This window comes from Accipiter gentilis, chromosome 15, assembly GCF_929443795.1.
Source record: "Accipiter gentilis chromosome 15, bAccGen1.1, whole genome shotgun sequence".
Classification (NCBI taxonomy): Eukaryota; Metazoa; Chordata; class Aves; order Accipitriformes; family Accipitridae; genus Astur; species Astur gentilis.
The window spans coordinates 3,082,715-3,097,606 of record NC_064894.1 but is presented as its reverse complement, the minus strand read 5'-3'; positions in this window follow the sequence as shown (position 1 = coordinate 3,097,606).

The window sequence follows — 14,892 nt, the reverse complement described above, 5'->3', positions numbered from 1 at the left end:
GTGCAACCTTCCCTCACTGAACCACGCTGTTTTCCAGGCATATTTCGCTGTGCACAAAGAGCAAAGAGGCAAGATGCACATTCTCATGAGCACCCAGAAGCTATTTACTGGCTAACAGATACAGCTGAGAGCTAGGACTTGCAGGATACTGGGCTAAGCATTGATATTCTCGCTGTCCCAGCCTACTGCTAACTTGGCTCTCAGTCATCTGGGGAAAAGTTGGCTTCCATTGCTCCTTGGAACAGCCTAATCCTTGATATTGTCGAGTTGAGAACTCCCACCTCCCTGCTTTTTTTTACTTAGGTTTTTATACAATTTTGTGTGTGTTGGTGTGTTTCTTCTAGAACCCTCAGTTGCTATTACCATCTCAACGGTTCTGTTTCTATGTTTTCACTCTACTTATCTTGCTTGGCTTTATCTTCCATAGTCTCTCGCAGCTGGGCAGCAACCTTTGTGATAAAACCGGTTGAACGTCGCGCAGCTGTTCTGCAGAGAACTGAGCTTTGAGTTATAGATAGCTTAAGCCTTGGCCATTGGTCACCTACAGGCTTGATTCAGAAACCTAAATTTAGGCCTCTAACCACCATTAAAAGTGACCTAGGCTGTAGTTACCGTTCCAGAAGAATACTGGTCTCCCTTTGATTTTTTCCAAAGGGGTTCTGTCCTCCTGTCTGGCAAATGTTTTTTACATGGGTTCACTACACTTCCTAACTTTGGTGGGACCATGAAATAATGAAAAGCCCTCTTGCTTGGCTGCTCTGAAAGTGTTGAATTGCCTCAGTCTGTCTGAAAGCAGTTAGTTCTATTCTTTGTTCAGCAAGGAAGTCCTTTGGTACAAGATATTTTAGGCTGTGGAATGCCTCAGCTGCAAATTCAGAGATATCCCCAGGCGTGCCATAACACAAAGAAGTCATACAAGTGAACGGCCTTCCTCAATTGCCAAATTCTCTTCATTTTACTAACTGTCAAACAGAAGGCATTTCTTTTTTGTAGGAAAAATGATCAGAGTCAGTCTTTACGCTTCTGGACACGGAAATCATGTAAGTGGAGTTTTTTACCAGATCAAATTTGAACTATCCTAATCACAGACATTATACAGCTTCTTGTTTAAGCAAGACAAGGACAGTCTTTTGTCTGTTACACATCCGAGTGCAGAACTACACTTACTGAAAAAGTCTCTCTTAATATTCACTATACATTAAGTCGTACCCAAAGCATTACATATCGTGGTGCATACCTGCATTTTACTGATAACAAAGCTTTTCTTTTTTAAAGTTCATTTATTTCTAAGACTGGCCAAAATTTCAGATCACAGCACTTAGTTTCCTTGGGGATTAATTAGAAAAACAACCACACTGGCAGTCATCTGCCTTCTGCAATACAATCACCCTCCAAGACATTTGGTACTTAATATAGAAATGAGTAGGCTGAATCATGTTTAAACTGCTTGGGTGCTCTGAGGTGGACATAAAAGGATCAGTTGAGCTATGATTCTTGTGCTTCTCTAGGATAACAAACACAGCGGCTCTGGTGAAGAGATTAAGTATTTCCTTCATTTCCCAAAGAAGGAAATTGTAACTGAGCTGCTCTGGTGTGTGGGCTTCATAGGTAGGAAAGTGCATGGAATTTTACCCTGAAGGCAATTGTCTTTGAGCCACACATAATTTGAAAAAAACATGAAGTCTCCTAGAGAATGGAATTACTCGTCAGTCACTTTGGTGGCTTGTCCAGCCTCCATAATGAATGCAAGCAGCGTTGTAGCACTGTCAGTATCTTAATCAGGTTGTTATAATTTTCTACACATTATATGAAAGAACGTATTGTGTTAGTAATTATGAGGCTTATCAGCAAAATCATTATTGGCAGAAAATTTTAGTAAGATCTGTGGCAGGTTTTGTCTAACATCTGAGGAGACTTTATCTCCCGTTGTTTTTGCATGCTAAAATATAATTGAGAGAACAGAATTACAGAGATGCCATGAGGTGAACAGACCCAGGGGAAACACACAGAACTGCAGAGAGCTATAAACTGAAGATACATCCCTAAAATGTGTATTAGAATTATTGAGAAAAACTGAAGAAAAAAATGCTTGATAAAATTTTGAAAATTTGGAGAACAGACACAAAGTTGAAATGGTCTGAAGACAGCAAGATAAAGAAATTCTGTGTCATGGAGTTCAATTATAGCTAAGAAAACAGGAAAGGAGAGGGAACGGAGGTAAAAGATAAAGATTGCACACAACTAAGCATGAAGGTTGTGTAAAAGGGCAGTCCACAGGGAGTGAAAGTGTCGTTGCCCAAGGAAACAAGTTGCTTAGTGCCCTGATAGGGTAGAAAATAATTTAAGGTTTCTTTAATTTGCATAGCTGGTGGAGGCTAAGGGAAAGAGGCACTGTAGGCTTAAAAAAACTTGCTTTCTAGCTGGATTTTCCATGGGTTTGGACAGGATTGCATCAGAAGAAACCAATGACAGCAAAACAGGTTTTTATTTTATCCACACAAATCTCAAGCAAACAAGGATGTATGGCCAGGAAATAAATAAAAGCCAGAAAAAAAAAAAAAAAAAATCAAGGAAGGAAAAAAAAATAATCAATGAATTGGACTGAACCAATACAGCAGGGCTCAGTTTTATTAGCGCTGAAACAGTGAGTTGTTAAGTGCTAACTATATTGCATGCATAATAACTTTATAAATAAATAACTTTATAAATAAATGCTCTTGTAGCCTTGATCTTTTCTCTGTTATGAAAAAAGAAATGTAAAAGTATGTCAGCAAAAGCAAATCTCAGTAGAACAGACAGTCAAAAAGTAAGAAACAATTTTCTTACTTTCAGTGCTAAGAAATGCTTAGTTGTCCATTTTGCATCCTCCCAAAGACTGTCCCTTTTCAATGCATCATGTACGCTGCATTTTGCGGTCAGTTGCCAAAAAGCATGAACAAAAAAATAAATCTATCACAACAAGGGTGAAGACAAACGTTAGCCTACACAAAAGATTTTCTGGGAGTGCGGTTTTATAATACAAGATAGAGAGAACTGGAAGTGCTGTTCAAATCTGCATGCATGTTTTGAGATTTTCTGCACTTACATATATATACTGACCCTGCTTGCCAGTGATAAGGAAATCCTACTCTTCTACAGAATTAAAAAAAACCAACCATAATCATGCTCTATTCTTACTTCAGTCGTATTTTCCTTGGATATGTATATTTATTTTTTAACCTTACATATGCCAAAGCATCTTCATTAATCTATTATGTGGCAAATACTACAAATCCTAGTTACTACTGAGTTACAAGTTGAAATTCCAGTCTGCCCTTCAGTTATAACACTGACGGGGCTGCATATCAGGGCTGTGACATTAATTCCCTGGGTGGTGCAGGAACTCCCCAGCCAGCCACCTGCACATGTGAGATAACTGGTTTGAGAGAAAGCACCTACTTTTAACTGGTTGACCGACCCCACCACTGGCCACCTTCACCACCAGGCAGCTGCCTGATTTTTACAGAAGTTTTCCAGGTGGGAATTTTGGACAGTTCTAGCAATTCCCCCCAGGCAGGTCCTGCTGTGCCTTGTCCAAACATTGTCCTTAAATGTGCTGATTAATATCCCATGTGAAGTATCCCCAAAACCCCCAGGCAGTTCCTGCTGCAGAACTGATCAAACTATACATAGACAAAAAATTTATAAAGAGCCGATAGAAAACTGCTCATGCAGATACAAAAATGGTCACATAGGACAGCATTTCGTACATAGTTGAGCTATTTGAGAGATGGTTTGTATGCAGTTAAGGTAATCGATAGCAGTGGATTATTCGTATGCTGGAGTGGTCACGTAGGACCATGGAGCAGCTGGAATCTCATCCGATCCAGCTGGAGATGCCACTGCAATGATCCCTGCAATGATCACGCTGCTCAAGAGATTTGATTTCCCATGTGAGCGTGATCCTTTGCCGAGATCCCAATAAATTAGTTTTGCCTTTTAACGAACACTTTGTCCGTGACTCTGCGAGTGTCTCTATAACAATTTACACACACACAATTACCACAGTAGGATTAATGTGTCTGCAAAAGCGCAGACAATTTTATTTATGTTTCCGGTCAAGAGTGCATTTGAAGCGTAGCTGGAGGGGAATTACAAATTTGAGGGACAAGACCCAGCCCAGAAGAAAAAAACAGAGTCTTTGGCCTAGTCAAAAGCACTCTTTTTTTGAAATAGGATAGCAATGTAAAGCTAAACTTTGAAAAAGCAAGTTATGTGAGTTAGCAGGGAGTCATTAAAAACCTCCAGCTGTGCATGTGCATAATTTCCAATTAATTGACCATCACTTTAGAAGAGAAGACTAAGCACACCAGAACTGAAAATGGACAAAATAGGTGGATTTTAAATATGTGGATTTTCAAGTATGTAGGTTTAATTCAGATACTGCAGTTCCGTGGATCACAGGAAAGTCACGCAAATGGCAAGGGAATGTCTCTTAAAAGAGAATGTTTGGTGCATTCACAGGAATACTTTACCCAAACATGGTGAGAGTCCCAGCATGCCTGATAAAAGGTCTGCCTCTGAGCTTTAATTGAAAAATTGTGAAATATCAGTAGAGGAATGTGATTTTCAAAAATAATGTCTCTTTTCAGCTTGTACATGATAGTTTTCATTGATGGGAGCGTGGGACAGGGGGCTGTGGCGTGCAGTGGGGTGGGGGATACACCTTGATAAACCCAAGTCATATAGCTGAAGCCAGAGCAGGGAAGCTCTTTTCGATCCAGTGACACAAATGTAGCCAGTAAGAACTGGCCTTCCCAGTTTTAAATAAGCATTTGAATTTTAAGATAGTAAAGTTTTATATTTTGTTTATTGATTTTTAGTTTTTAAGCAGATATAATTCCAAATTAAATGTCTCACAGGGTTGAAGAATTCAGATCAGCACAAATACCTTCATCAACCAAATTCATAATCTTTCTAAATAAGCCTAGCCAGGTACTTAAGCACTAAACAAAGCTAACTAGTTGTTATCCATACGCAGTGGTAAGTGGTTTTAATTCTTTTACACTTCTTTTCATTCTTTATTAACTAAAACCTATGTCAACCAGCTCATCATTTTCTCAGGATCAACCTCTGCTTGATAAATTTGTCATTTCTATTATAGTACACATTATTACAACCGTTTGAAATAGCTTGTACTGCTTTCTTTTTTTCCTCTTAATTCTACTCTTTCAGACATTTTGTCTTGTCTATCATATTTAGTCTCATCTAAATTTGAATCGCTTTGGGAAATCCAGAGGTTTTTTGAAAAATATGGCCATGAATTTGGTGTATATCAATGCTGGAGATGTATTACATGTGGATTAATAAGGGAGGGAAAAACAAGATGAGCCGTATTTTTAAAAAAAATAAATGCTTTTAACACATTTCAAATGAGGAACCCCACAAGTTTGCCACTTTTGAGAAACGAGTGAATTAAGAAATCGTTGAGGTATACCTGATATTTCATTTTTACAGGTATATTTCTCTTTTCTAGGCCAATCAATATCATAACACTCTCCTAATGCTGTGCTAAACTTCTCTGAAAATGACAAAAAAACACATTCAGATTTTTCCTCTTTGTTCATCAAGAAGGTGAAAATTAAAATCTTGACTAATATTTCTCAGTAATCTTGACTTTCCAAAAAGAAGGTAATTTTGCAAAATGGGATTTCCTTTGCTTCAGAAGAGGCAAAGAAGCAGAGATGAATATTTAACCTTTTCTATAATATCACAAAGACATTAGAGACTGTTGTAGGTGAGGAAGCAACCCTGGGTAGATGTAATCAACTGGAATACTTCAGAGACATGCCTTGAGCTGATCAGCGTGGCCTCTCTTACGGTAGTGTTTAAGCAGAAACATTCTTCCTGTATATTGAAATAACCTTGAATCTCCAATCCTGTGATATATAGCCACGTAGCCTTTTTTGAAATGTTCACTACATCCCACACAACTCAGTTAGCATAAATAGTGTCATGCAGAGTTTCTTTGCACTTAAATACAAAAGCATCTAATTAACCCAAAGCTTCCAGATACGTAGTGACATACACACTAACTCTGTGGAAAAATCAGCCCTGAAAGCAAAAGACACCCAAGAGTTAAAGTCAGCCCTTTACTTAACTATGAACTATCCATTACTGTTGACTGAATTCAAATGGCTCAGCACATTGTATCTCATTATTTGCCTATTTTTAGCAAAACAGAAACTGCAGTTTCGGTTAACTGGACCCACTGCCAACAGTACAATTTGATTTGAAAGCTAATAGTTTGTATGACTTTGCACTTGGGTAACTACAGAGGATCGTGGCGTTACAAGGAGACGATAACAAGGACAGATCAGTTTGTACCAATTCCCATTTACGTTGCAAAGTTTGTCACAAGAATGGATTAATGTTGTGCTATTTTCTGTTCTCATTAAGTTCTACGTGAAAAAGAATGAGGCATCAGAATTTTAATTCCTCCTGTTTCTAATGCTTAACATGTCCTGTAGTTTCTGGTAGAATCATAGCTTTTCTTTCTTTTTTCCATGCTCTGTTTTGACTAACTGCAGTGTTTGAGTCACTGTGACATTATTTAAGTTCTGGGTGAGTATTTTGATTCTCACAGGCAGCTTTCTGACTATTGTAGACTACTGAAACAACAAACATATACAATTCTGAAAAGCAGTTATGAAAACTCTATACTCCTTGTTTTCCTTAGAGCTTGATTTTGGGAAGCAGTTTCCTTCTTCTGCTCATGATAATCTGCAGGCATAATTAGTCAGGTACTTTGTTACCTGGCTTGCTCATTGCAACACTAATGAAGGAAACACTAGAGTCAACCCGACGGATTGCTTCCAGAAGTCTGAGGTGCGAAAGGGAAATGCCGAACACTTAGGAAAAAACCCCACCAAACAAAAACCTCTGTGAACCTTGTGATAAAAAATATACAATTAAGCTAGTACTAGAAAATGAGAAGCATACAAGCTTTACAGCGGTTTCTAATTTTGGCAGCTTCAATCTGGACATCTCTCTTTAGAAGCAAATGCTTTTATTTGGCCGTTTCCAGACGCCAACCTCTCTACATTGACTATATAAGGAATTTATACTTCTCAACTCACATTATTTCTCTTTTTTCCTTTAACCAGAGGACTAAACTAGCCCACACCAGAGTATATGAACATCCACATCATATGAGTACTTCTCTGGAGCATATTAGATAGTTTCCATATCTGCTGTAGACTGCGGTTTAAGCAATTAGTTCCAAAAATCAAAAGTAATCAAGTTTTGATGTGTTCACACATACACATTAACATATAATTGTCTGCTTATGATCAGAATGTTCATTTCTGTGTATATTCTGTTCTTCAAAAGCTACTGTATATTCCTGCATACATATAGATCTGTCACTTTCTCTGTCTATCGCTTCAGAATGATTACAATTGAATTATACAGCCTGGAAATTCTGTGGTGCCCTAAATATTCGCTGTTGTGTGATTTTTCAGAAAACATAGGCTAACATAAACCTTATACTAGCAAAGCTTGTATTTCATTTTGCCCTTTTATTAGTAGATGTCAAGTTCCAAACTGAAGAAGATTTGAGGTTTTATAACCAGAGCTAAAAAGCAAATGTTGCAAAGGCAATAAAAAATAAAATAAATCTTAATAAGTATTTGCCATGTGTTCTGTAATGGATCATTTTTTCAATACAAGAAAAGAACAAGGGAATACTTAGACTCAAGAATGACAAATAAAATTCACCTTAACAGATGCAGATTTGTTCTGATGTTGTGTGAGAGGATAATAAAGATGGCTTGTAAAATATTAAACAGAAGCAGTATATCTCAGGTGTATGATAACATCCCCCAAACTTGTATTTTGTCATATCGGCCAACTTTCTTAATTTGACACCATTTATTAAATTCAAAATAATAGAATTGGTGATTAAAATGACAGAGTGTTTATGCTTTCTTTTCTAGTTTATGACCAGAACTAATTATTTCCCCACTATTAATCCAGGCTTCCAAATAACTGAGCCATTCACCCAATTATATTTTTTACACGGCTGTGTAGAATCTTCGATAAACCACTCTACAGCTCCATAAATTTACATTTCACGACAAACAGTAAGACAAAGGCGTGATGAAAGGTTTTACAGTTTTCTAGATCTCTATCACACATTTGAATTTCTCAAGTTGTCTTTGTGGGGCTGGTTTTTAGAAATTATTATTATTATTATTATTATTGTTTAAATTCTGCATTATGATTACCAAATTATGGGTTCTCCCGTGAAGCCAGGTCAGATGAGGCCGTCCAACTGAACACCAGGTGAGCCACCAGCGTGTCAAACCATCAGTCTGGTCCCTTTATTGGCAGCTCTACTTAAGCTCTTCAGAGAACCCCAGGTTGATGTTAGGAAGGGCTGTTCCTGGAGGTGTAACTCTATCCTTACCATCACAGGTACACTTACTAGAGAGAGAGAGGCCGCTTAACACCACCTACCTCCTGCCTTTGCTGAACAGAGCAGAGAAGAGAGAGTGGCAGCACAAGTTACAGGTTTGTGTGTCAGAACTGGGTTTAGTCGTCTGATCTGAGCAGGTTTCTCTAACAAAAAGAGCGTATGAAGACATCGATTCCTGATGTTTCAAACGCAAAACGTAAGAAAGAGGGGGAAAAAAGAGAAACAATAACTCAACAACAACAACAAAATAAATCAAAAGATGGCCTGTACACCTGAGAATACAGAAAGCTACCTTACGCTACGGAAGCAGTACAGAAAGTCACCATCTGTGGGTTAGAACCTGGGCACTTCCCTTGGCACTTTTTCCCATTATGTTAACGCAGTATGAAAGGAAAGATTCTTTTCCTATCAGAGGCTCCTCAGATGACATCAAATTACTGGTTAAATGCTAACATACTCCCACTGAAAGCAAATCGCAGCAGCTGTCAAGAAAACAGGAGACTGACAAGAGAGAAAGTAACACCACGGGGCACTTATGGATATGGATTTAAGATCAGTGGGGTTGATCAGAAGGCCTGAACTTCTGGTTCATCTTTGATATTGAAAATTCACCATCGTCCATAGAAACATTCCAGAAATTTCTCTCTTGAGGCATACTTTGGCTTTAAGAAGAAAATCTTAGGAGTAAGAATTAAGATGGGAGGGATTCACAGCATTATGCTTACTGTGAACTCCAGGGCAGTTGTATATTGATTTGATTAAATCAGATCTGCGTGATGAAAATGGCAGCTGCCGTCTTTTTTGGTAAACATCCATGGGTGAACAGCAAGTGTCATTTACTTTGTTCCTATTTCATGTCTGTTTCAGATTTCTCCAGGGCCTCTTTCCTGTCTACAGTTATTTTTAGATCTACTTACTACATGGTTTTAGAGGCTGCTTTGTACCTGCAGCAAAATTGTACATGAGACAAAACTATAAGACTATGCAGGTCCTGTCATAAAAATACGATGAGATAATATAAGAAGGCATCTTTTAACAACCACACACAGACCTTTAGTCAACTTCTTGTTGCAGATCATGCATCTAACCATGTGTCTGCTTTTAAAAGCAGTATACACAAGAGAATACGTTATAGATAAGAATCAAAATAATCTTAAATGTAGGTCTGCCAGTTCAGCTGTAGAAACACTAGGCACTGATTTAAGCCCTGTGGTTCTCAGATTTAGGTAAAGGGCGGTACTAACCAGATTCAAAGGGATAATTTCCACATGTACTGCACTCATCTGGGAATATACAGCTGCTGTGTATAGTTCAGGTGGAATTAATGTCACTTAAGTGTCAGAAAGATTGTCTACATTTAAATCCATCACCCAGGCTCCTTTTAAGTCAACGGAGTGCAAGACATGATTAATCATGCCCTGGAATTTTTCAGCTACCCAAGCTGAACAGCCTTTCAAAGATGCATTCTGCTCAATGTTGATTATAAAAGGATTCTAGGATAATTAGCTTGGATTTAAACAATTATCATTTAGAAGACCAATGTTAGGAACAACGGGAACAATTGCCATTTTGTCTATATGGTACTTTTCATGGTTACCGTAAAGCTCTCTTCAAGGACTGAAACTGAACTTACTATTTTGCTTTTCTGGTCAAAGTTGCTAAAACATAAACACCTTCACCGAGTCAAGCTGAGACATAAGATTAGCGCAACAAATCTCTGCATTTTTAGCTTGAGTATTTATCTGCTTTTACACGGCCAGATGTCATGTAAGCTTTGCAAATAATGTTACATCTTCAAATGGATCAATTCAGCCACTGCAAAACTATGTTTGGGAACAACCAGTCAAATTCTGAACATCTGATTGATTTGGCTTTTATAATGCTTCCTCATTTATTGTGTACAAATATTCACAAGGAAAGGCTTTAGCGCTCTGATATGCTTGGAGAATAGCCATCTTTTCATGCAAATAAATGCATTTGCAAATACTAAAAAATTATTTCTGCCAAAAGGACACCTGCTACTGTGATCACTGCAAAGGCTGATTCAGCAGAAATCACCCTGCCCTTGCAGTTCTTTTATCTTAAGTTATTTAGTGCTGCTCAATCAATTTTCAGGAGAAAATGGATCTTTTAAAAAAATGACCTGGCTGCTTGCCATAGGGGAAGTTTCCCCTTTTGCTAGAGGGCTCAAAGTTCTTGATTCTTTTTTTCCCTCTCTCTTTTTTTGGCTCATTTGACCCATATATAACATTAAGCAGCTCCCTGGCTGACAGACAAGGCCATCTCATCATATGGTAAATGGTAATACACTCCATTACACAGTAAGTTTAAAATCACAGCCCCACTGAGAAGGCTGTGTTCAGAAATTAAATGCCCCTCCTGAAAGAGACCAGCCACCAGCTAAATAAGTGAAGGGGGGAGAGCCCACCTACCCCAGCAGAGGTTTCAGGGCAACTTCTTGCACATGCTCCATGGAGTACTCCCCTTTGCGTGATTGCACTTCTTGTGGGCATTCTCTCCCATTCTAGAATTACCTCTCGCCCCTCAAATGGTGCTTCTTTTAACCCCCCCTTCCCAGCATCCAGACAGGCACTTGCAGCTGGTATGTAGAAAAGTACTAAGTTTTACCCATGAAAATGTCATAGTTTGGTGAAAATGCACATTTCATTTTCTTCCCCCTTATCTGTTCCTCTCTTTTCCTCCTCTCCCTGATATTCCCACCACCACTGGTATCAGCATCTAGGGCTAGACTTATATAGATTGCTTGTAGTTGGCCACAGAGGATGTCTGTCTTAAAGTCTGGAGCATGGCATAGAGACTTCAGATAATATAAAAGGAATTTAACCTCCCTACAAGTGTAGCATATGGTAATTCCTCTCAGGAAACAGTATAGCCAAATCAGGGAAGTATTGCATGCAACCCACTCAGATGAGATATATATATATATATTTTGTACCTCACATAGCCTATATTCTTTGAAAAGTATCAGGAATGAAAAGTCTGGAACCCTATGGCAATTACACCTACTCGGAAGGGAAAACAGAGCGGACTCAACTGTAGGAATTTTTTAAGGAAGATAAAAAATGACGGGGATTAAGGGGAGAACTTATTGGCAGGAGAGGTGTGAGAAAAAAGGAAATTTTGCAGTAGGGTTCACACTATAACATATATAATCTCAGCGGCAATATCTAGGCAATATTTATATTTTTAATTAGTTATTTATTATATGTGTGAAAGTGAAGCCTGACCCTTCATTGAAAGACAGAAGTGTTAAGTTTGGATACAGTGACATACCATTACATATACGATAGCTATATTATTGTGGGGATCTGCGTTAGTCCCTTCCCACTGCTCCACACTGTGCCTTGAGGACACACCAACATGGTCAGAGCGAGCTTAGCTACCTATTTGGAGCTGCAAGGCAACGTATGAGAATGCTTTTGCATATCACACTTATTTGTGAATCCAACTGAATATGTCAGTGAGAACACAGAAACAGAACAAAGAATAAATACATGCTAATATACTTATCACAGGAATTTATATAATGCCTGTCTTTTACTGGATATGTAATTTTTCCATTTTTTCTACTAACTGGAGAAAAAATGAAAGAAAGGAGAATGCATTCATGAATACCTGAAAGAATAGTCCTTTCTTTTCTTTTCCTAGATAAAGGTGAATATAATCCTATGTACAACAGAGAAATAAAAAATGTTCAACGAGTAATTAGGGCAGCAGATTCTCTACTACTTAACCAACTCAGGTGAATGGCCCAAAGTTGGATATTCCTGCACATTGAACTGAGCTATTATAAGAAATTTGCTGCCTTGGACATCGTTCAATGTACACCCAAAAAAATGACAAATTTGGGTAAATTTTCATTAAAGAGGGTGAATTAAAGCCAGGTATGAATCCACAATTAGTAATGGAACTGTTAATGAAGTGTAATTTCATACTTTAAACAAAACCTCAAATCTTTGTAACAAAAAATTATAACCGTCACCATAGTATCAAATGATTAAGGACTTAATGTATTTCATGTAGGAGAACATGGTCAAACAAAAGAGGATCAGGACACCATATAAAATTAGATGATCTGAAATATTGAGGTGACAGAGATGTGACAAAATAAAACAGCCTGAAATGTAATGTCATGGGCTTTAGGCTTTCTGTTTTAACAAGAATGTCTCCGTAAGCTAATGTCCTACGAGAAGGTTTATCATCTTTAAATGTGGAAAGCCTAATCATGCCATTGTGTAGGGATTAGTGAGATATGATTTATAATCATGTGCATTGGCTTGGTCACCTTTGTCGAAGAATAAGATTTTCAGACATGTAATGTACAGAGAGGCAAAGTAGTAGACAGATGTACCTCTCATATGTTAAGCGAGATCCTGAACCAAAGCACCATTACACTCCTGTATGAGCTCACATTTAATCTGAAATATTGGAGAGCTGTGTAAAAAAGAAAAGCATATTCAAATATTTACATGAAATTTCTGAAACTTTAAACAATTAACATTTGAAATAGTAAAGATTACAATTCCAGTTATTTTTGCTTGCTTGGGTTCTTAGACTTTTTAGAAATTGCTTTTAACTTCATCCTTTCTGCCTGCCATAATGCAAAATACTATAGATTCAAGGACAGCTATTCCTTGTTCTTTTTGCTATATTATTGAGGAATATAATCTCATTTTAAAATGAGAAAATTACTTTATTTCAAGTGCAAACCATGACTATAATTTGCAAGTCTCCTTGGAAGAGTTAGCAGGAAGATGTAAAATTATGAATTTCCAAGCACATTGTCAAAGTTATAATTCAAACTTTATTGGCAATAAATAGACAAGCTCAGCATCTGACATTTTATTTAGTGATAGGCTTGATTGACAAAGTTATAAAACCCAGACAGATTCAGAATATTCCTGACACTTTGAGTAGCTCTGATTTGAGGCGTTGTTTCAGCTTCACAATTACAGCCAGATTTTGAGAAGATGTCAAGGCCAGATTTTTAAGTACTCATTCTCTACAACTGGAAACAATTCTTTAAAAATATATATTTTGTCTCCTGTAGACAAGTAATGAAGGGCAATATTCAGCAGCTCCAATCATAACATTCGCTACCCACTCTTCTAATGCAATCTCTTTTGACAATCTGGCCAATTAATTTGAGTCTTAAATTGGAGACGATTCTTTAGAAAACCTGATCTCAATCAGAGTCTTTATCAGCTTTTACCACTTTGATCTTAATGAGATTCAGCCAAAGCCACTGTTTCTGACTTCTGAAGAAGAAAAAGAAAAAAAGTTTGCATGATCAGCTGTATTTTTAAATACTAGACAATATATATGCATAAATCTATATATCTATATCTATAAATATATGTTGCCTGGTCAGTCATATCTGATAAATCTGAGGGCATTTTTAAACTTAAGGACATAAGGATTATAATTAATTAACTGCAGTAAGTCACCTGGTGCAATGGAATCCAAACTGTGGTTAAAATTTCCTCAAGAGTTACATCATCGTGAACGCTTCATGGATTGTTTTAAACTCTGATTTTTTAGTAATTAGTGTGTTCATTTTCAAGAAAAAATAAGCTTTGCTTTCATTTCAGTACTATATTACATCAGAATTCAAGCAAGTTGTGTAATTTTTTCAGTATCTCTCTCCACATTTGCACAGATACAAGTAAGTAACTAACGAACTTTCAGACTAGTGGCAATGAAGAATTGACTGTCTGCAAGGGCAGAGTTCTTTTGCCAGGAAATACTCAGAAGGAAAAGGCTTTCCAGTTGCAGTAGCTGGGTTGTGGGATGAGATCTAATTTGAGGAGTATCCTCAAGCAGCAATTTTCTTCAAATTAGGGAGTCTGACAACTTTTCTTGTCTGTTCAAGACAGCGTACGATAAATTGTATTGAAACAGATTCAACGCCGTTTGTGAATGCCAAGCATGCATTAAGAGACCGCTCAGCAGTCACAAAACCGTTCGCAAAGGCTAGATCAATCTACCGGAGGATGACTTGACTGAGGAGGGGGCTTAATGTGCTTTACCGCAGGAGCCGTGCACTTAATGCCCGTGTTCCTAGCTATTAGCTCAGCAAGAGACTGGCTTCAAAATATACCCTGTACATTTAGGGACAGACATGCTTCGGGAGAGATGGTGCATATTCTTTGTGGACAGCATGGCCAAGTGTCTGTCGATGTGTTAAAATGTTGAGCGTGCTAAAGTCCTCTGTCGCAGGTACAGCCAGGGCTGTAGTAATCTGTTGAGCAAATATTAGGGGCAGCAAGTCCATTAGATGGACAAGTCTGAAATGCGATTGGGTTTTCTGTCCTTCATATGAAGACGGAATAAAATGATTGCCTCCATCTCCAAGGTCCTACAAATAACAGACGAAGACAGATATACAGATGAAAAGACAAAGAATGTAAGTT